Genomic DNA, 24,453 nt, shown 5'->3' with positions numbered 1-24,453 from the left:
TGGAGAAGTTATGCATTTTGCCTATTCACATGTGGGATATTTAACAATAAGAGCTTAAATTTTACATTGAAAAATGTTCCTCTAAGTTTGAAATATTTCCATCAGCCGCAAATAACGCCAAAAACTCAGATGAAAATGGTAACAATGGTAATTAATGCCCGAGAAGGAGACAAACCCTTGGCATAATTCAATCTTTTATACACGTCCTTCTGACGAATTTAAAGTCCGTGATTCTTGCAAAAACAGTCAAAACGCACCAACAGAATTCTTCATTCGGTCGCGTGTTCCATTGTCCATGAGACAAAGCAAATGCCCGGCAAACGCCCTGGTGGAAAAGATGCCTTGCGTTTATTTTTCGGCAAGTGCTCTTCCGTTCACTGAAGCGATGTAGCCATATGTATTTAAACTTTTTTGCTTCATCTTTAAAAATAGCACTTCATTTTATTTAGTGATTACGGTATACGGAAATTAATGAAATAATTTTTATAGCAAACAATACACATTTTCGTAGAGATTTTATCGTGTTTCCTACCCAACGGTTATTGCCTAAAATTAATTCCTTAAAAATGGAGACTAAGAACTTTTGCGACATTTTTTTGTTTTTATAGACAGTGAATTCAGGTTTATTTTCGTGGAATTTTCAGTCATAATGGCAGAAGATCTCACAAACATTTACAATTATCCACTTTTTAATAGAATTTATATTTACCTAGGTTTCTATGGAAAACTGTCATTCTCAAGAAGGTCACACAAGAGAATAATAGGCATAGCAGGAAAGAAGCCCACCCATAACATTTATTTATTTTTGTACCGCACTTTGTTCGACAATATGAGAATGAAGGTTATCCGTTGGAGCCTATTTCGGTGTCAAGCTTTTCACTAAGATATGGAAAATTACAAAAGTTTGTGTTTTGTTTTTATGCTGAAACAAAATACGGACTCTTATTTTAATAAGCGGAAAAATAATAGATGAATAAAAATGATTCCTTGCCTTAATTTTTCAGCAAATCCTCTTCCGTTTACTGAGGCTATATTTCTATGTGTATTTAATTTTCTTTGGCACATCTTTTGAAAATAACACATCATTCCATTTGGTGATTTATGTACTTATGCGAAATCAAATACATTAAAATAATCTTTAATGCACAACATACATATCAGAATCGTATTTCATTTACACGATCAGTCAGTAACCAGTAAATAACTGTATAAAAAGAAATATATCAAAGTTGAATTATTCTCCTCATCCACTGCAGAGAACAGCAGCCGAAATTACTGACCTCGTTCCCGCACCACGTCACCCGAAACACACTCGAAAACGAAGCAATAAAACTCAAGCGGTGCCCGTTTAAGAGACCGCTAAGTGCCCGAAGTGCATTTTCTTTAATTCATGGAGCCGACGGAGGGAAAAGGAGAGCCAGGATAGTATCACATGCGGAGACCAAGCTAACGTTCACCATTTGTTCCTCCAACAGCGTAGGCCATGATAGCAGCATCGAAAAAGTACTTCGTGCCAGGAATGAGTATTTACGGCCTTAAAGTACACGACAGCTGCGGGACTATTTCAAGCATCAGCTATCCGCTCTTTGTAACTCCTCCTATTGTCGCTTTAAGCTGCATTCATTTCAGCACAGATTCATCTCGAAAAAATATCCATACAATGGAATATATATGTACCATACGTGACTAGAATAACTAATTATGGTTTGTGTTTATGAATACGACCCGAGTTTATTTACATAGTTACACCTTCTGGTGACAAATCATGACAAAAATCATGATTAAATCCATATTTACATGGAAATATCTGTGAGTAAACAGATGCGATGAAGTTCGAAAAAGAAGTCAGGTAGATGAAGCAAATGGAGATATCGGTAAAATAGTCTCGGAGAAGAGCACATTCAGAAAAAAGAATGATCTGTTCACAGCGAGGAATTTAAATCGATAATTAAGGAGAGGTAAAATCAAAACTTACATTTGGATTACACTTTTCAATGGAAGTGAGATGTAGACAATGAAAAAAAGCAAGCATGGTGGCTTTTGAAATGTGGCTCTACATAATAATTGCGGAGATCAAATAGATCGTCCGAGTAAGCATTGAGAAAGTCCCGAGAATAGTAGGAGAGAAGAGAAGCCTTGAGAAAACCTTTATAAGAAGATGGAACAACCTAATCGGCCATATCTTGAGACATGATGGCCTGACAAAGACAATTTTAGAGGGACACAAATTGATGGCAAGAATGAAAAGAGCACTCATAGAGGACCCAATGAAGGATATAAAGCAGATGAATTAGGTATGAGAAGAGATTGTTCTATAGAATAACTGAGTGGAAAGTTGCGTCAAACCAATCTTAGGATAAAATTATTGCGGCGGCTTCCGCAGTGATTAAATTGGTGATTGTATTTCGGGTTAATTCCGCGTCGACTCAATTTTTGGCGGACCTTCGGGTCCCAAAATTTTTGGACCCAAAGACGGGAGCTGGAACGCGCCCGAAACTGTCGTCCGCCAAAAAAATGAGCCGACGCGGAATTAACCCAAAAAAGAATCACCAATCATAGAATAACTGAACAGTGATGATGATGATGGAGTGTGATGATGAGGCACCCGAAGAATTAACTATGCTGGGAGACTCCCAAAATTATTATTTTATTATATGTTTTCCATAAAAGATGTAAACTCTAAGATTTTCATATTTGAATGAAAAAAGAGGTGGAGAACTAAAGAGTTCCATTAATTTAGTATGTATTTACAGGCTATCCCATTAATTGTGTGCCATTTATGCCCTCTAGTTTTGGCACTCAGAGTCGAAAGATTTCTATTAAACTAGGAACGAACAAATGAAAAGATTTTAATTTTCGTTTGATTTGAAAGAAAATTTACAATTTTGACTATAAAACCTCATGGTGTGGGTCCGGAAACAATTTTTATTTCACCTAATGGGATTTCAATGTCAATAGATTCGAGATGAAAATAATTTGGAATTCCTTGGTGATAATGATACTTTTAAGTTTCTAAGGTTGGAAAAAAACGATGAATCTACTTTTAATAGCAATGAATTCAATCGTATCCCTCATTAGTGGTCACTATCGCAGTCAAATGGGCGGTAAACGAAAATTTTGGCTGCAAAGGTGTCATATCGAAGGTTTTCCGGGGTGCCTTAAGTCAATGGCACATTTCTTAAGTCCATATTGCCAACTTGTTGACCTCCAGGGGTCATGCGAACGTCAAATACCACTGAAGTTTGTTCCGCATTGTCTCAACAATCAGTATGCCTGAACGTGGAGTTTTCCTTGCTGAAAAGGCTTCAAATAATGCTGAACAAATACAGCCAAGGGTTGGGATTGCACCTTATAAATTGAAAGCGACGCCACCTCCTTGTTATTCATATTCCCCTAAATTTTAAAAATAAGTTTTTAACCATAGCAGCCACTAGACTTAGGAATTCTTTACCACCTTATATTATGAAAAATCATATTTATTTACCCTGTTGGAGGATTGCGAAGGTATCACCCAGGAATGTTAAGTTTTTAAAATTAAGTGGGCGCCCTAGCGTTTGAATTTCCCAATTTAACGGCTCACGAAGGCCTCTAGCCGCAGCTCCGGAACATGGAGACGGAATCCGAAGCAACGCGAGGGAGGGAAAGGGGGGGGGGGAAGGCAACTCCCCTCCCAACTTCACCCGCGATGACTCCGAGGAGAAATTTGATAGTCAGGATAAATTTGATACGGGTCGCTGGAACAGGGGTCGCAGTTGGAGGTGATATGTGACACCTAAGTGGCGGCGAGCCAATTAAAAATAATAGAAGCCAACTTCTGGTTCCTCTCTCATGCGCTGAAAAATAATGCGAAGGTTCTTTCGAGTTTACCTTTTCCGAAATTGTTGGCGGTTATATATTCATTATGTAAACAGGAATTTCATCAACATCACGCCGCCGACCTCGGTGGCGGCTGGGTAATGTCCTCGCCTGCCAAACAAGAAATCGCGGGTTCGATTCCCGTCTGGGTAGGTTTCCCCTATCCAGGGCTTGCTTGTTCGTGTAAATAATTGTTAAACTTTTTGAATACTCAATATAAAATGGCTCAATTTTAGCTGTATTCGGTGGTTTGGGAATAAAACAAAATTTAAAAAATAAAATTACAGCATTGAATTGAGGTTTATGATGTTATTTTAACGGAATGTAGAGTCTTTTTACGTAATGAAGATATCATCGCTCGAAGTTTCCGAAACGGAAGGGAAAAACGGGTGGCAAACGAAAAATGGAGAGGTTTTTCATTTGATATATACACACGTGAAATATATTCAACTAACATAATTAATTATTAATGAAATGCAACAATATATGTCAGCTAGCTTGCTTGAAAATCTCTGTTGGATGCGAAAAGCAATGGTTACTTAAGTTACAGCTAGAAATATTTTTTTATTGACACCGATGAAAAGAAGCAATAAAACAGAGCATGATGAAAAAAATTCTGTGGGAGAGCCGAAACCTGCATTTCAAGACAAAAGTAGTACTTAATTAATAGTTGAACTTTGTGTCATCATTTTTCACTCATCAGAAATCACCTCGCAAGCATTTTATATTTTGAAAATGCAATGGAAAACATGAAATTATATATGAACCATTATAAATTAACAAAAGTATTTAAATCATAAGAAAACATAAAGCACAGGTTCACCAGCTCTACAACTAGTTTTCATTTGCATTCAAGGGAAAAGTTGTCCCCGTGATCATCACTGAATCTTGGCATTGATGCTATGATGCGCGAGGCTGTGTGGTTCAGAAGCCCTTGAAGGTCCACTTTAAATTTTTTTCTTCCACTGATGTCCCCTCTGGGTATGCAGATTTTTTTCGTCTAGCATTTTCATAACTAGGATAAAGCTGGTGGCCACAGATATTGGCAGTCTTACGAATAATTTTGTTAAATTGCCATCAACAATCAGCGAAATAGCTTCTTCTGGCGTCAGTTCATTTTGAGTTGTAGGTATTATCCTCCATTTCTGTAATATCCGTTTCCCTCGGGTAGGGGTGGTCGTGGTCATTTCCGTGATTATCTTCGCTGCCGCATCATTCCCTTGCGAGCGCAGTGTCACAGATGTGGCTAACTTAGCTTAGCTGCTGTTTCTTTCTCAAACAAGACAATTTTCTGCTCTTATTGTAAGACCTATCACTGGACCTATTAAAGTCTTTCTTAGGCCTTTCTTTGCTGCTTTACCCAGAAAAACCAGGAATTAGATAGCAATATGATATAAAATCGCAAGGAGGCAAGTAAAGCCAATACGAATACGTTAAACAATAACAGATTACCAACTGTGCAAGGAGTCTCAAGGAGATTATTATGCATGTCAGCTGGGTATACCCTTCTCTAACCAACATCGACGTTTTTTTTCAAACCTGTCGCTGGTTCTCTTGCATTCGTCCCATTTCTGGAAATACGTCTTGAAAAAGTATTTGTTCATGACATTCTGCATTACTTCCTTCGTCTTCACTTCCTACTCCCAGTTAAACTTATTGAGAAGATATTGAACGGCAAATTTACGTTTCGAGGACAACGAATTTCCACTTCCATTGAGAATAACGTCATGTATTTCTTTTCGTGTTACTTTCATTCGCTCAATGTTTCTTATCCGAAATATCAACAATCTGAATCATCAAGGATGAAAATCGAAATTAGAGTATAATACTCTGAATAATACAACACACGAAATCAGTGAGATATTTATCTTGGAAAACATAGAAACCTTTTTATCGTTGCGAGATAACCTCCAGTAGTGGTAGTTTGTCCTCAATGCTGAAATCTCACCCTCTAGGGAAAATAGACCTTGGTTCCTCGCTTCCGTAACGCAAGCACTGAGATCTTTTGACACTTACTAGTAAAAGTTGACTAATTTTCTCGGTAAAATCGTGAAAGGAATGTTTTTCAATCAATTGGGAAGAAGCATGAGAAGCGATCCTCAAAATGGCAAAAACCCTGCATATAACGAGGCAATAAAGAAGTTAGCGGCATTTATACAGACGGACAGCTATGCTTTTAGTAGAAAACTTTTTAAACGCTAGATAAAAATCGTAATACTAAGGTAGTGTTTACGGTCACAATAGGGGTTACCGCGGTAGGCAGGGTAGTGCCCGCCGCCACTCTTGAGCCCTTTCCAATGTTTGAGCTGATGGGAGCTATGAAAGACCTAGGGGAATGTGGTTAGCAAAATGCGGCTGCATTGCGGTAAGATATGGGTTCTCCAAGAATAAGAAACTATTTCCTTGCAGGCGCACGCTTTCCGAGACAAGCTTCTGACTTGCCAGCGCTATCGTTGAGTCCGTAATATATATCTCATGAATAAAATCGTAATTTGCACATTAAAAAATCAAATAAATTACAGTTATATGGAATTTATAATTGTGCAAGTGTAGAAAACAGTAATGTCATCTCATCTTTAGCGAAATATCCTCAACTTAAACTAATGCTGAACAAATTTCCGCATCTAATCACCGCGTCGGGTGGTTGGACACTCGGGCACATAACTTGATAGGAGAGGTGGGGTGGCAGGTTGGTGCAAGATTTCTCTTTTGAGAATCAAAGTTGATAATTGTTTGTTATGCGGTGTAAAATCTTGTGGGTAGCTAGGTGAAAAAACATGAAGCTTTTCTCTAACCATGTCATCAAGACGTGAAAAATAAAACATTTTAACCGTTTCATAAAAAATAATAGAAACTATCAATAGAAAAGAAATTTTCACTACTACTGAATCTAAACATATTTATACTTCTGACAAATATTTCTCGGGTTTGCATCCAGGTTAAAGCTTTTATGCAAGCTTGGATAAAAGCTTTAACCTGGATGCAAACCCGAGAAATATTTGTCAGAAGTATTCACCAGGAAAAACTTAAATCGTTTATATTTATTCTTGTTTTGGCATCCTTAAAAATTACTCATTTTAAAACAAAACGCAACTGTAGACATATACTTCTGACAATTTTATCAAAAGATAAGAAAACATTATTGAGATCATTTTATGTTAATTTGACAGAAGTCTCTGTTTGATGCACGTCTTCTTTTCCAAGGCTTCTATTCTTTTCGACGGCGTCGTTTCCCTTGGGGCTTGCTCGACACTTACATCGCACCACAAAAAGAAAAACGCAAAAAGAAAGAACGACGATGCGACCTCAAAATCAAGCAGCTAAGAAAACGTGTGACCGGCCGGCTGCCGGTGTTGCTGTTGAGGGGAGGGCCTGCGCGCTGTGGAGGGGAGGGCCAAGAGCGGAGGCCCAATAGGGGAGGCAAAGGAGTTAAGGATGACTCGAGGAAGAAGGAAAGGTGTTTAGGATGACTCGAAATGACTGCGCGTTATCAATAAACTGGCTGCAAGGTCTCACAATTCCCAAATTGTAGCTTTGATTTACGATGTGTGGCATACGTGTAGCCTTTGCTTGTAGTTGAAGGATTATATTATGCTTTGGTCGGTTGGATTTTCTTTACATGATATTGCGCCGTGGTGATGGTCATTGAAAAAAATCGACATTCGTGAAATTAAGGGTCAAATACCTCCAGTAGGAAACCTGGTAAAAGACCCGTCTTTGTCTCAAGGTGCAGATTTAACCTTTATAAATATTCTGAGTCAAGAAACCGCTATGTACCTATAACGAACGAAGCACAAACTGGTTAATAGGAAGGGTCTGCATCGCCTTCCGCGACCGTGCTAGGGCTCCCCCTTAATAACAAAACTGAAAGATAGAATGTAGAATAATTTTGTTTAGGAATAAAAAAAGTATGAGTTAGTGATAACGCTATGGCATATGTAATTACTTCTTTGGCTAAAAGAATCACATTAAGTGCGTGAGTTAAAGCTAAGAAAGCGCATGAACTTAGAAAATAATTTAATATAACACATGAAAATCATATTTTTTTAATACGAAATGCACATAAATACAATACATAAATAAAAAACTTTTCTGCAACTGTTACGCCGGGAAAACCTAAGATCATACATCACTCACCTCTACGGGGAGGAGACAAATCGCAGCGTCCGTAAACTTGCGGACCTACGCAAGGAGAAGGCAAAACTACTATGCAGTCTTGCTTTTCTTCTGAAATGCCGTGACGAAGAGGCTATTCCAACATTTGCCTAGGTGAAATCCTCACTTAAATCGATGGAGTGTATGTATACTGGAAAAAAAATTTCGAAGAACGGCATTCGGAAGATCCCCTGAGGATGATCAGAAATTCGCGGATCGAAATCGAAATGGACGACATCAAACGGTGGAAAACCCGAGAAACTTTTCTGCAACCACATAAATACACTTCAAATAGACAACCTAAAAATAAATGGCATCATTTTTACTGTCTTAACTTTTATTTACGAAGATGCTCTAGTTTTATTTGGCACTTGAGATTCGGCAGATTGCATGGGCGTGGTACCCCAACTCTATTCTGAGCCAAAAAGACTTCCAAGTCTTCACCAATTGGAGGAATGCAGCGGAAGAATAATCCAGAAATATTTCGAAGGTGAAATGCCGCGCACGTGTCGGACAACTTAAGAATGAGTTGGGGGGGACCCACTCAAACAAGAGAAGACATGTTGGCGTGACCGGGGTCACGTGACGGTGGGGGTCAAGAGAGCGGAGGGAAAGAGATTTGAAGGAGGCAATGCGAGGAGAGGCCTTGAGGAAGTTTATCGCTTGCGAGGAGCGGGAAGGAAGGTGATGACGCGGAACAAGAGACAAGGGGCAGGCAAACTGAAAACCCGCCAGCCGTCACCACCCCTTCCTCCTCCATTAAGAAAGCCTCCGTCATTTCAGGCGGAAGGCCAACCCCCGGAGAAATACAAATGATAAAAAACCTACACCAATATCTTCTTTGTCGAGATTATCCTCACCACCTTCTACATATAAATATACTTCACAAATCCTTAAGACCCAAAAATCACCCTAACAAAAAACTCATATTTCTCTGAATTTCAGTGGCGCCGACTCCATGGGTCCTGAGGGGACCCGAAGCCCCTCAAAAATTCGGTGTGGGTGTGAGGAAAAAATGTGTCAGGCTTGTCGATTTTCCCCGGGGTGTCCATATATCGAGATTCGTGTTATCAGGGTTCCAATGTTGATCATATAACTCTTCTTAAATGATTAAAAAACTTAAAACTCACTACTTATAAAATTTCCCGGGGCAAGATCTCCGGTTTGGGTCCCCCCAATATTTTTTGTAAGTCGGCATCCCTGCTCACTTACCATCACCACCTACGTCCGTGACAAGCAGCCATGGAACAAAGTTATAAAAAATCCTCTGTCCTCTTCTTTATAACAACCTCAAAACTGGAAATATTCAATAATTGCCCATCCTAAGCTTTCTTACGGCCAACAAATCTCTTTTCCATCCTTAAAAACCACCAGACCGCCCTCAAGGTATACAAACCGAACCAAAACTTTACCTACCCCACGCTGACGACCCCGCAGAAATGAGCATTGCCCAATATGGTGGATAAATTTTGCTGTCAAAATACGAGGGCTGCACCCATTTTTCAACATAGTATGGATCATCAATGGGCTTAAAATTATTTCATTGCCAAATATTACGCACACTATCGGTTACTTTTCGATATAATCGCCTCACCGATTGATGCATTCCCATACCTTACAATACCTTCTTCATAGAATGTTGCCGCCATTGAATTTCAATAAATTTTATCGTTGTCTTGAAGTGTATCGTCCGTTTGAAAACGTTTTCTTACCAGCCACATTCTCATATCAGCAAAAACAAGGAAAACACTAGGCGCAAAGTCAGGATGGATCGGCTTGACAGCCATTGACAGCAGACAACCTCGGCAATTTTAACGAAAATGGAAAAAAAGTTAATTTCTTGTGCTACCTAAACATTTTTTTGTGTATTTTTGAAAATAAATTTTGATAAACACTATAGAAATTCTGCACCACCAATTTAAATGATGAAGAAGTGGATCACTGAATTCCGTTGTAGTTGTACCAGTACAAGTAACGTCGAACGCTTAGGACGCCCGAAAGAGATCGTCACGCTAGAAATCGAGGGTAAAATCCATGGAATGATACTGAATGATTGAAGATTGAAACTGTGTGAGATGACTGATGTTGCAGGCATCTCAAATGAGCGGGTACATCAAATTTCACATGACTATTTGAAAATGAAAAAATATATCCGCACGATGGTTACCGCGATTGCTCACATTCAAGCATAAACTCAACCGTATGGCCACTGAAAAGGAGCGTTTGGCGATGTTCAGTCCCAATCCGAACGAGTTTTTGCGCCGATTCGTGACCGTAAACCAGAGTCCTCTAGATTGCCATATAATAACTACGAAGTTGAGTCGTCGCATTCCGCCATTGTCAGTCAAATCTTTAATGGCGTGCTGTGTTGTTGCATAGGCGTAACGTCAAGTTGGGGCAGTTTTTTCCATTTTTGTAATTGATTAATAAGAGAAGTGGGCGGTTCTTCTGCACCAAACTGTTCCATTAGTTGCAGGGATGGGTTCCGTGTTTTTGTTTTTCCTTGTAATCCTGAGGTAAGGGCGAAATGGTTACAAATGTGCGGGATGGGTAAGTGGCAACCACAGCAGTCTTCCACAATTTGTGAGGTGAGTTAGAAGTTGATTTAATTTAATGTATTGGGTAAGTATTCATAGAAGATCAAGTTCTTACTTAGTTTCGGCTTAAGTTGATGAAAGGCTGTGAATTATTTCAAAGTTTAATACCTTTGGTACTCAGTTTTACGTAGTACGTAATGTGAACAGTGCATAATAATTCCTGCTATTGTTGACAGTTTTTCATGGTTATAAGGTTATTTGTGGCAATGGTTTTTAAACGTTAATAGTGTCGTAAAACCGATACAAGTAACCCGATATTCATTCAAGTGATTAATTTAAGTAATAAACATCAGAATACGCAAACTATTCACATGACAGAACGTGGTTAATTGTTATTATTTCGTCGCGTGAAAGTTACACTAGTAAGTGTCCTTGACAGTTATACTTGTACCTATATAAGTGCTTTCACGTTGAAATACCACGAGGAACTTTTACGTGCGATGCAATAAATGATACCAGTTTTTATTTAATACTTGCTGAAATCATGTCATATTTATGTCCCTTTTGGAACTACGTTATTGGTAACGAATGTTTGTAGGTAAATTGTATTCGAATTCATGTTGGATTTTACACCTTGTAATTACATGCGATTTATAAACAGCGAAACCTTCCTTCATTAATATAATAGTTAACATACAGTATATAAGTATAGTATTCTACCGATTAAGGTAGATTTCCATGGAGTACTAATGAAGTGAATTGGGAGACTCCCTCTCCTTCCGGCGCTGCCTTCTTAAATTCACTGTAAGGCCTACTCCCTTTCAATTTATCTAAAATCCTATGCTGTTTCCTTCCTCTCCCTCGTTTCCCTAACATTCTACCCTCTAACACCCATTTTCAATATCCCCTCCCCGCAAAGTATTCGCTCCATCCATACATTCTGTCTACTCCGTACCTCATCTAAAAGCTGCCTCTCCTCGCCAACCATATCCAGTACTTCGTCGTTCCTTTTCCTCTCCGTCCATTTCACCCTCTCAATTCTTCTCCATACCCACATCTCGAATGCTTCCAATCTTCTCTCGTCTTCTTTCCTCGGCGTCCACGTTTCCGCACCGTAGAGAGCTACACTCCAAATCAAACTCTTCACTACCCTTTTCTTTAAACTCTTACATAACGATCCTCTCAGAAGCTCCTTCCTGTTCATGAACGCCTCCTTTGCTAATGTAATTCTCTTCCCAATGTCCTTACTACTGTATCAGTTTTCCTCTAACGTACTGCCTAATTAGTTGAACGGTTCAACCTGCTCAAGTTTTTCACCACCCACCTTTATCTTATTCCTCGCTCGTGATGCTTTACAAAACCGCATAACCTTAGTTTTCTTGTGATTAATCCTCATCCCATACTCCTTGCAACGCTCGTATAACGCATCCACTAGAGCCTGAAGCCCCCTCGCTGACTGGCTAATCAACGCCTGATTATCCGCGAATCTCACTGATTTGAACATCATTCCTCCCACTTTTATTCCAGCTTTTAACTCATCCCACGCTTCCCTTACCATCTCTTCAGCGTACACGTTAAAGAGCAGCGGCGATAGAGGACAGCCTTGCCTCACTCCTGGGCCAATGCTTGCCCACCCAGATTCTTCGTCCACTAACCTCACTTGCGCAGTCTGGGCCAATTACAGATTACGAATCAGTCGTCTATCCTTCTATCTACACCTATTCTCTTGAGAATATCCATTAACTTTACCCAGTTCACCCTATCAAACGCTTTTTCAAAATCCACGAAACAGGCATTTACGTCCTGCTCATATTCTAGGTTCCTCTCTACGAGGTACCTCATTACTGCGATAGGATCACGAGTTGACTTCCCTCTTCTGAAACCAAATTAATCTTCGCCCAAATACTCGTTTGCCCTCGCCTCCATTCGTCTGTTCAATATCCTCAGCACCACTTTTGTCGCGTGCGATATTAGGCTAAGAGTCCTGTAATCTCCGCATTCCACAGCTTTCTTCTCTTTCGGTAGCGGAATTAGAACCGTCTTCACGAAATCCTCCGGCCAACGTCCCTCCTCATATATCCTGCGCACTAGTTCGAAAAACCTTTTCTTACCTCCCTTCCCTAGATTCTTCAGAAGCTCGCACGGGATATTGTCCACGTCTACTGCTTCATATCATATCACGAAGTGCTTTCTCTATTTCCGAATCTAATATCCCCGGCCCAAGATTATCCTCCCCCACTTCACTTTCATCCTCTAAAGTCAATCTCTCCGGTCTATTCCCTCCTTCATACAGATCCTCCACTTAATCCTTCCATCTACTCTGTACCTCTTCTCGCTCGGTTAGCATCCTGCCATCGTTAGCCTTAATTTTAGGCATGGTTTGCTCTCTTTTGCCGCCCAATAGCGACTTAACTTTGCCAAATAACGCGCCTACCTCTCCTTCCTTCTGAAACTTTTCCATTTCCTCACACTGTCTTTTCCACTAAGCCTCCCTTATCCTCTAAGTTTCACGTCGTAATCGATTATTTAGTTCCCTATACATTCTTTTGCCCTACTCTGTGTCCACGTTCTTCCACTTCCTTCTTTCCTCCATCTCTTTTACCATTCCCTCCGTAATCCAAGGCTTCTTCATCCTTCTGCTGTCAACGCAGCCAATTGACTTCTCCGCCGCATTGACTATTCCCGTTTTAATATTATCCCACCCTTCCTATAAAGAGTGTGTACTTCCAGTCTCCCGTATACTAATGTGCACTAGTTCCTGATATTCTCTCCTCATATTCCCCTACAGAGCGACTACGTTCCATTTCTTCGCCTTCCTAACTTTCATAAGTCTTTTGAATCTTATGTTACATTTCATAAGTACTAGGTTGTGGTCTGAATCCGTATCTGCTGCTGGGAATCTGCGTGAGTTTTTCACACTATTCCTAAGCCTCTGTCTTACCATAATGTAGTCTATTTGATATCTCCCTACATCCCCTGGACTTTTCCATATGTACCTTCGCCCTTTATGATGATTGAACCACGTGCTTGTAATGAATAACTTGTTTCTCCTGCAAAATTCTGCTGCTTTCTCAACCCTGTCGTTCCGAATCCCTAATCCAAATTCTCCTATTACGTTTCCATACCTCCCTTCCCCGGCTGAAGCGTTACAGTCCCCCATCACTAACAGATTTTTCTTGGCCGGAGTTTCTCTAATTATTTCCTCGAGCTGTTCATACACCTCATCGACTTCTTCCTTCCTGATTGCTAGTGGGCATGTAAACTTGGACCACCACAAGGTTGGTGGGCCGCGCCTCAATTTCTACCACCAGAATCCTATGATTGTACAATATTGATCCCTTCATGAATGGGTTCATTGGAAATGTTTCGTACAAACAACTGGTGGATTGATAAAGTCATGCCAGGGCATTTATTAGGGAATGGCGTCGACAAAGCAATCATGTATCCTCATCGTCCATTCAATAGTTTAGGTTGTCAATGTGAGGCGCAGCCTGATGTATTATAATTAAAATAAAGTGGTAATTAAACATACTCTTTAATTATTGGTTCACGTTTGTACTAAGTAAGAAGTGGCAAGCATGCACAAGCCAGTGATATCTCGACTTTCCCTTCATAGCTTCATTGCACTTTTGGGGTCTGTGAACTAATTTACAAATCAAAAACATTGCTGATATTGACAAATCAAATGATGTTTGAACTACCTTCATTTTGTGGTACCACATTTGAACTATCTGCGGCTAAAAATAAAAAAGAGGCCTTTTTAGTAATTAATTAAGAAGTAACTAATTGCTATTTTCATTGTTAAAAGTCCCATATGTTTACTTCTATAAGAGAGTACTTTCATGTTGTATTAAAATGTGAAATGATGCAAATTTTTTGTATGAAACCAAAATCATTGACCAGTGGTTTCTCGATAGTTTTCGTTGGAAAAAAACACCTGCGTGTAATTCATGTTTGGCAAAGCCGATGGCTGGGTGCATCCAAGATTTCTTGGAGGGTTTGAGTGTTTATTGAAGGCTGCATGCAGTCTTAGGAGCTGGAGATATTGAGCATGTCTTTATTTGTGCTTTTATTCATGTCATAAGCACCTATTAGCCTGAGTCATGGACTTCTAAAATCTCTTGTAGTTGGTCTTTTTCTATCATGCCTCATTTTAGTGTGTTTAGGTGGTGTAAGTCATTTCTTTATCTTCCATACATGTCACCTACACTTGGTATTTTGCTGAGATATGACTACATATGTATATTTTTAAATGAAGCATTTGTTAATATTATCATTCATCTATTATTTTTGGAGAAATCAGCACAGTTGTTGAAAAATAGGCACGCAGTCTTTGTTAATGCTTATTATCTATCAAATAAGGTAGCTTCTCAAATTGACGTGTTTGTTTGAATGTAGGATTGTAAGATTGCAAGTTCTTTTCTTTCACATTGCCTTTGTTTGTATTCTGGCAATTTTTCAGTTATACCATTTTTCATTATTTCCATAGCATCCGCCTTGCTACTTTACATTGAAAAATGGTTTTCAAAATACTTCTGGAGTAATAAAACGGAGTCACTGGTTGCTCTTATGTTAAGCTGTTTTGGTGGTCCATGACTGTCAATATACAATAGTATTTTCGGTGATTATTTAGCGCAATTGACTGTCAACCCATTAAAAGAGGGGTTCTATTAGGTCGTAATACGTTTAGTCTTTGCCGTGGTTTTATTTTCATTTTCGCCGTTTCCATTGTTGTCATGCCTAGAAAATTTGTATTTTTGTTACCGAAGGTTTCGGGAATCAATATCAACTATCCGAAAATTCAACATTCTTCGCATACCAAAAAAACGCAGAAATCTGCCCACATCTCCATGTGGGTAAATGGGTGGCTAGGACTAACAATGGCGGACGTCGTGATTCCCATAGTGGAAGCCTATGCGACGACTCGACATGATGAGAGAGTAGTGTTGAGAGAGCAATCTAGAGGACTCTGCCGTAAACGAGACATGGATCCATCTCAACACACCAGAGCCCAAATAAAAATCAGGACCATTGATTTATGTGGGTGATCGTGCATCAAAGAAAGATAAGGTGGTTCTGTTGGCCAACAAGGTCATGGGCACAGTTTTGCGGGATGAACGCGGTGTCATTTACATCGATTACCTTAAAAACTGTGAAACGATCACTGGCGAATATTATTCAGAGCTTTTGGACATTTTTGATGTACATTTGTACGAATAACGTCCGCTTTTAAAGAAGAAAAAAGTTCTGTTCTATCAAACAATGCGTGGGTGCGCAAGTGTGTAGCCACCATGGAAAAAATCCACAAATTAAGCTACGAAATGGAAACCTATCCACCATGTTCTCTAGATTTAGCCTCCTACAAATAATTCCCGTTCCCGTTCACATTAATGTGATTATTGGTTGGGCGGTGCGAGATTTGGGTCGAACCAAGAGGTTATAACTGAAACGAACGCCTATATTGAGGGCCTTGATAAAATCTATAAATTAGAAGGAATAAAATGGTGGAAAAACTTGGGAATAAATGCATCTTGTTAAAAAGAGACTATGAAGAGAAATAAAACACTTTTTTGCCGAAAAAATATATTTTCTACAAAAAGTCATGTACTTATCAAACGACTTTCGTATTAAGGGGAGCAACGGTGCAGGTGTTTCGATTAATAAAATTAATGGCATCACTCGCTAAGGCGACTCATAGCATGTTCATATTTTTCAATTGTTCTTACCATGTATGACTTTACAACACGAATTACAAACCGTTGGCAATTTTTGCCTTTCCATGAATGTGAACGACCTTTTGATTATGTGAGTAATATTTATACGACCGTGTGGTGCAGATGTGGGCAGTCTTTCATGCTGGTGGCTGGTCACCCCCTTCCAAAGATCCTGGAGGCGATTCGCCAGGCACTGTATGGACCGCTTTTGACCAACATATCTTAGTTAATGTTATCATAATGGACATCATTTTCTTAACCATTTGATGAGAGGGAATGGAATTTTGAAAGAAGCTTTGGAGGAAACGGTGGAAGGGGTCAGAAGAAGGGGAAGGAGAAGGGGAAGGAGAAGGATGAAGTTTATCGACAACGTTAAAATTGGTAGATATGGAGACTTCGAGGAGATGGCCGGAGACAGGTGGGAATGGAGACAGCATTGCCGCGGGGGACCTGCCGACGGGCAGAACACCACAAGATGATGATCTTTGTTAGATGAAACACTTTTGTGCTATGTCGCCGCGTCAATTTTCGGGTGGCCCCAACGTTTCCCGACCGATGCTGGTCACTTTTTCCAGGATCTTTTCTCTCTTTCTTTTTCATCTAATCTAATCTATCTTTTTTATCGAATAAAAGGCTCGATTCGCTCATAGAATTGTAGCGCCAAAGAGAAACTGAAAGGGCGATTTTTCTTGGAAGGTGCGTTCGTTTACGGTTCAGAGCCATCCGTTCTTCCACGCGAACTGCCCTTTCGCAGAATCAATTTTTCCGGGTCGCATGAGTGAAAGAGAAGCATCCTTCCTCCAACATAGAGGTGCCTCCTTAGTTCCGCCTCCTCGCCCGTTCCTCTTCACACCATCCGCAATGGAGCAGATGACGCCAAAGGGACGGAGGAGGCTGTCTTGGAGTTGGCTACGATTCCCCTCTTCCCAACCCTAACACGAACCACCCCTCTCCGCTGCTCGTATCCCTGATATAGAGAGAGAAGGACAGCCCCGTTCAAACCAGATTTGCCACCAAAATTCTTTCTGTCCATCTCTCCCTCATATACTGATCGATTTTTGTTCGATTGATCGACTCGAATACTCGACTGATCGATTTTTGCGGCATCGGGGTTCAGGGTTCCATATTTAAATTTGCAGCAGCAAATTAAAGCAGTTTTTCTAATGATCTAATTTTCCCAAAAAATTCTTTCCCAATAAAAATTTATTTTTAAACTGAAATTTCGAAATTAATTTTTTGCATTTAATGCATTAATGCAAAGCAACATAATTGGACATAATTCTTACATCAGCATTTTTCCCCTTCCAAATGATACTGCTGTAATATAACGAATTTAACTCGTAGCTTATCATGCTAAGTTCGTACACGATACTGGATAGTTGGGAGAGTTAAGTTAAAAGAAATTAATACTTGAATTTCATGTCAATATGAGCCTACTTTTTCCTACCTAGCTCTTTGATGCGTCTATTGCTCACCACACGTGATACATATGATGGGTAAAGGTGTTAATCGATGAGGCTGCTTGATAATCTGGCTGAAACAGGTCGGGAAAAGTAAAAGTTATCAAGAACGTGATACGTATGGTGGGTAAAGGTATTCATCGAGATACAGTTACCTACAAGTACCAATCATATTTTTCCTAGAATGATAGATGCCTGAAGCTGACGATCATCCGTTGAAGGGAGATCGTCCATTGCCGAAGAAAATCGCTCTCTATTGTCATAAATAACACTCGAAATCGAATTAGTTGGATTACTGGCGCTTTCGAAAACGCCCATAGGGACAGAATGACGAGGAATACAACCAGGTGGCGGTGGCTGAGCGGTTTTAAATCTACATAGTACCAAAGTGTACGGCAGGGGGTGACAAATCACCAGCATTTAAGAGGATACCCACACGCACACCACGTGGCCATAAATATATTGCACTTTACAACAAAAAATATGCGCAAATTCCTGCAAACGCAAAACTTGCCATCGGTTTACATTTGCATTGCTAATCCATAAATGTCCGATGTTGAGTATGCTATGCAAAAAACGAAATCATTATTCATCACGATGATGTGGTTGAAAAAATCGATGTCAAATTCTCTTTTAAAATTAGACTACGGGAGAAAATAACATAGCATGATTAGAATGTGGCAGAGTCTCTATGAACTTGGGCTAATGGAGTCAACACACTGATGTATGGGAAGTACCCTCTGGGAAACTACGTTAGAGTTTCACACACCCCTATCCTGGACCGCGTGGGCGATAAGTCAGCCTCTCTCGCGAGACGCGGGATGTATTAAAAGTATCCATCAAGGGGAGGAGTGGGGAGAAAGCGAGAGGACACACGCTCTTTTAAGTGTATTAGTCCCATTTGACTCCATTTCGACATCCATTCCCCTTCAACTAAAAGCGTCTGCATAAACTCAATTCCGATGTCGCGTCGCTCCCGACCGATCCGGACCCCTCTCAACTATCATCCCCCCCCCCCCCCACATATACGATCCCCCGTCGCCATGACATTTTCCCGGCCAATGAGAGATCACGAAAACAGTACCCACGCACTCAAACTCAAGCGAGCGAAAGAAACGGTACACTCCTCCACGACATGCACCACGATAAACATACTTCTAAATCTACACGTACACATCACCCCTTCTACATCCATGTGTACAAACTACTCTTCCCTCGTACTTTTAAAGATGGCAAAGGTGTGTCAATTAATAGAATTAATGGTGTAGGACGCTAGGACGGCTCGCTTTGACACCAACCACGCAAAAAATACAAAATAATTAAGGGAATAAATATATACGCAGCTACATGAAACTAGTCAGACGCCGAAAAGGCCAACAAAACAAAACCAGAAAAGGCAAAAAATAGATGCACTCGGTGGACCTAGTGGATGCAGCGATTAATTACATTGAATGACGCCAAGGAAAGAAGATGCCACTTTTCCATGAATTCATTAATTCGTTGATTTTCAGCCGTTAGTACCATATCAAGTATACAGCGATACAGCTACTTCTACACAATACCCTGCCAACCATCTCTAGGGTTTTTGGCAGGGGATACTTATAATCACGTGTGATAAGATCGTTTTTAGCACGACGAAGACCACCCGTGAAACTTCAATATGCAACCGAGTAGAATGCTCGAACCAAAATGAAAAATACTGCAACGGAAAGAGGCTGAAATGATCCATGTAATTCTAGGAGTTAGCCTGAATTTTCCGAAAGAAAAGAGCCCGTTTTTTCCAATGAGTCTGATTGAGAAACAGAAATGAGTATCATATAATACTTAAAGTATCATTAACAAATTATATAAATTAAAAATTGAAGCTAAAAGGGGTTAGGATACAAATGAATAATAAAATATGAATAAATACCAGCATGTCCAACCCAACCAAGAATAGAATATGCAACGATTGAGTAACCACAATAAATTCATTAATTGGACTGAAAATGTGAAAAAATTTCGATTCGTTGCCCTTAAAAGCAATTTTAATAAACAAAAAAAGTTACCTATACTTTAAGAACGGCATAAATTAAATATAATGGCACTAGACAGATGAAGTTCCAAAAGTGCAGAAGAACGTTGGGGGATTTTCCTCTAAATGATCAGGTGTAGGCTTATTTCCACGCATAATGAAGTCATATCTGTTCCACTCTCACGCGCGAGATTCATACTTTGCTCAGGGATCCCAGTCTCCCAATTATTTCCTTCTGTGACGAACGTCGCAGCCTTGACCTACCTCACGCCTCCACGCTCATTATCTCTCGTCTATCACACGGGCAAGTGCAACATATGTAGACAAGGAGAGCCGGCATCCACCTAATGCTGCTCGTTAGCTTTTGTGATCTCCGTTCCGTTCGAATGTGTTAGCAATCCCGCGGGTGCGACTTGTAATACCATCCGAGGTGATGTTCAGGCGTCATAATATAGCCCACATCCACTTGGTTCCCTCGGCTAATGAAGTCAACACAAATTCTCACACCTAAAGTCACGAACAAAGAGAAAAAGCCGAAATTTTCTGCGGGGACTCATAGTGTATCTAAGGCAGGGGCATCTTAAATATAGCCCTCTCAGAAGAAAATTATATCCTTGCCCAGCTATAATTTTTACTTATATTCTAAACATGAACTCGAGGTGTTTGGTAACCAGCCATGCCTGTATTCCTGATTGCCTATATACGACAATATATTTTTGCAGAATTAAACATTTAATTGAATTAATTGTTTTATTTAAGGATACCGGGACTATCCACGGTTATAACTTTTACGGAGTCACCCGCAATGCACAAATTGTGCGAAAAATCCACAGAGGAAAAATCATTCGCCTTGACCGGGATTCGAACCCGTATCCCTCATTTACCTCGGCAGGGGAGAATGACGCCTCGGTAGCTTAACTGGCTAAAGCATCCCGGTCAAGGTGAATGGTTTTTCCTCTGTGGATTTTTCGCACAATTAATTGTTTTATTGATATTCAAGTATGGATTGGTTTATCCCTCAGGCCGTTTAGCTTGTTTTGTTGCCTATTTGAGTAGTGACACTCTTCATGACATTTGGGAACGAGACAGAGACCCAACACTCAGTTTCTCAAAAGCTGTACAGGTGCTGTATTCCGAATTGTATGTCGCACTGAATTTTAGCAGTGATGCGTGTGTAATGAAAATTATATATGAATGATTTACTGCAACAAATGGCAAATTTTCTTCGTGTCTTTACCTTGTGAGCCGTGAAGAAAGAAGAAGTGTTTGTTAGCAGACCTACATCCCCACACCTCAAGAGAGATATCTACTATCTATTAACACAAAGGTCACGACAATTTACCAATCCACAGAAAACAAACAAATGTTAACCACACGAATACACGGTAAATCAATGGCAGCCGTTGCCCACGACTAGATTAACCATAGGCAATTATAATGCTTTCTCGGCAAGCCCAGTGACTCGCCTCACACAGACAGTTTACAAATTTATTTGTGCTTTTGTTGCCTGTGTTGCTGCTGTTCAGTATTAAAAATGAAACTTAAATTTAGGATGAAAACATATGTTCATGCATCTCATTATGAGAATAACGCGTATTAATCTACAATATGAGGCAGCAGCGAGAATGGTAATAACATCGTCTTTATTATCCACACAGCGAATTCAGGGCCAAACAATCCTCTCCAGCAATTGACGTCATTTTGGGAAACCGGCCGACCGACCGCAGGGCTATTGTGAGAGAATAACCAAAGAAGCAATAGAGATAACATGAATAGAGATGGACTCCATCCCTATGTACTGAGAACCCGACCATAAAAAGGCGGGAAAGCCAACAACAAAAAGAACCAATCAGGGACCACCTAGGTTGAGGAGGATCAGGCGTCATTGCAATATCCCGGAACACTACTGACTTCAGCATCATCATGCCTGAAAATGTTGGGAAAGTCTCCCAACAAAACGTCGGCCTAAGTCATGCAGAACCCAATCCGGATGGAAACCTGAGAATTAAAAACCTGAAGATCTCGGCTTAGTAAAAAAAATGCCATTTTATCGCAGTTAGTTAGCAGACCTGAGTAAAAAAAATACTCATAATAATTGGTGTAAATCGATGACTTAAATGCATATAATTGTATATTTAGAACTGAGATTTCATAATATAGAATTAAAAATGGTATTTTGGACTTTGATTCTCAAGATATTTGGAAATTTAACGGACTTCTATATTTGCCTAACGCCCCATTCTCTATTCCAGAAAACACAGGCAAAACTCAGAATAATGGACCGAGCAAAACTATCAGCACATTGTTTGAGCTTTCATAAAAATCTATAAATTGCTTTCTGCGATAATTAATGGTCGAAATAAGTGATTTAAAAGAGCGGCGTTCGTGGCGCTCCTGTCGCCGAGCGGCCGAGTCTTTTCCGCATCGCTATTTCCTTAACAGTTCATATTTTTAAAATCGAGACGCATTTGGCATAAAAATTGGGTATCAGCCTGTTTCCCTTATTTTGATCACGCTAGACTCGGAAATTGCTCCTTCTTAGGTGAATAGGAGACAGGAAGATGGATATTCCTGATGGCGACCAGGATACCTGTGATATTGAAGTGGGATGTAATTTTACCAATTTTAACTGCGAGATTGTAATTGAAGTTATTACTAAATCTGTTTTTTCCTGATTAATGTGCTCCGAAAAACCAAGTTTATTGCTTTTCCTAGTTTAGCTTAGTGCCACAAGATGGAAATCGATGAGGGATTACCCTGTTTTGCGTTGATATTACATTCTAATCGAGGATAATTGAATTTTAGTTAACGAAAAATTTCAGAATCTGCAATGTATGGCACATTTACAACGGTATGACACTATTCCTATTATACTAACATCATTCCAAACATTCTTAATGAGTCTCTTAATGTTCTAAAGTTTGAGTACAATGCAACTTGCATTATTTGCCGCAAAAAAGGGACCAAGATGCCTGAAATATCTAATTATTCAGGAAGGCAGATGTAAAAATAATGACGTAGAGAAATTTTAGGCAGATGACTACAGGAGAAAAAAATAGATGGATAAGTCTCATTCTGTGAAGACTCTGTGAGTTATGCTCTGTAGGTAATAGATTGCAATCAGTCGGTAAACCATGGCCCATTGCATGTTTTATCCAAAATAACATGACGTTTTAGGTAAAATATTTCATAATTTTCTCTCTTTAAAGAATGGATAGAAGAATAAATGTTATTACACCGTGAGATCTTCAAAAGTCAAACATTAATAGGCCAAGAGGAAGTGCGCTGTGTCAGCAAATTAGCAATGTGCGACCAGTTGGGCTGGAAAAAGTGCATAACTTAAGCTAATAACCTACTTGAAGCATATATACTTTCATTTAATGCAAACATACGGATTTTCATTGTCTTCAAGCATTTAGAACCAATCCGGCAATGTTATGATGCCCCAGGGAGTGTCATCCTTCCTGTATACATCCAGGAAAAATATCACTCACCATCGGAAGAGATTTTCTCATCGCGTCACAACTTTCAGTTTGTCCAAAAGAAATGAGTCGAGACTTCAGGCCTGCTCGCAAATACAGTATATCCTATACGAGCAATAAATCCTTCTTTTGAGCTTCCCCAACTACTTTTCCCTCTCGCAAAACCATTTCCCAAAACATACTTTCCTTCGCTCGGGCCATCATTTATTCTGCCGTCTGCACCCTCTCTCTCTCTGCTTTCTTTCCTTCCACATCTCTCCGGATCTTCCTCTCTTGCCCCAGGACTTCAAAATCTCATTTCCTCCTCCTCGCCGATATTTCTTCCGGTGCTTACCTTTTTTTATACGGATTTACCTCACCCCCCCTCCCCCAAGTTTCAACCCCTATCCACCTTATTTACCCCTGAATTTCGGTCATTTTTTTCGCACTCTGGGAGTTCTTCTTTTTTTCTATCCTTTTCCACACGTTGTAAGGTTTCATCTTCATAACTACTGCCTACCCACGTATGAACGGTAAGGCTCGTTGAAAACTTTCTCTAATATGGAAGCTAAAAAAATGAACCTCCATTTGGTGAAAACATTCTCTACGGAAGCCAAAATTTTGAAATTTGCTTTCGTCCGAAGTTGAGCGTAAATCAACGACGTTCGCGATGCATGATGGGTAAACGGGAGAAAGGTGATTAGGGAGTAATATTTAAGGAAAAAGAAGATGACTAGGGGAAGAGGGGGTCAAACAGCAAATTTTAATGGAAAATAAAAATTTATTGAGGTCATGAAGTAGACCCATGCTAAAGGGTCACCTGTATAAGAATGGATTAGAGATGGATCATATAAACGGTCAGACGGTCAGACATTAATGCATAAGTTATGAGAAAATCAGGAGAGAAATCTTTTGAAAACATTGGGAAGAAGACTGGTTGAAGGACATATGAAAGCGAAGAACGACCACGGATAAGATACTTTGAGCAGGTAATGTAGGAAGTAAAGCACAAAAATTATAAAGGTGTTAAAAGATTATCCGATGGGAGAACTGAGCAGAGAGCTGGGTAAAACCAATCTCAGAGATGATGACTCTTTTATGCTGATGAAAACAGGCGGTTTAGGGGATAAATAGTTCCATCTCCACAGTGGCGGATCCAGGATAGGGACTGGGGGGGCTAAGTGGAGGTTGAAATTCCAGCAGTTGTGGGGATCGGAAAAAATCACCATTCTATCCTGTGTGAATTGGATACCCAAG

The 24,453-nt window shown here is 39.9% G+C and overlaps 1 protein-coding gene across 1 annotated transcript in view; it reads right to left on the bottom strand.

Annotated features, from left to right (window-relative positions):
- Positions 1-24,453, bottom strand: part of LOC124159780 — a 777,878-nt gene that overhangs the window by 417,031 nt on the left and 336,394 nt on the right. The window lies entirely within an intron of this gene.

The sequence above is a fragment of the Ischnura elegans genome, chromosome 5, assembly GCF_921293095.1.
Source record: "Ischnura elegans chromosome 5, ioIscEleg1.1, whole genome shotgun sequence".
In the NCBI taxonomy this organism is placed as follows: domain Eukaryota; kingdom Metazoa; phylum Arthropoda; class Insecta; order Odonata; family Coenagrionidae; genus Ischnura; species Ischnura elegans.
Note: the sequence above shows the minus strand (reverse complement) of the source record. Positions and strands in the feature narration are given on the sequence as shown.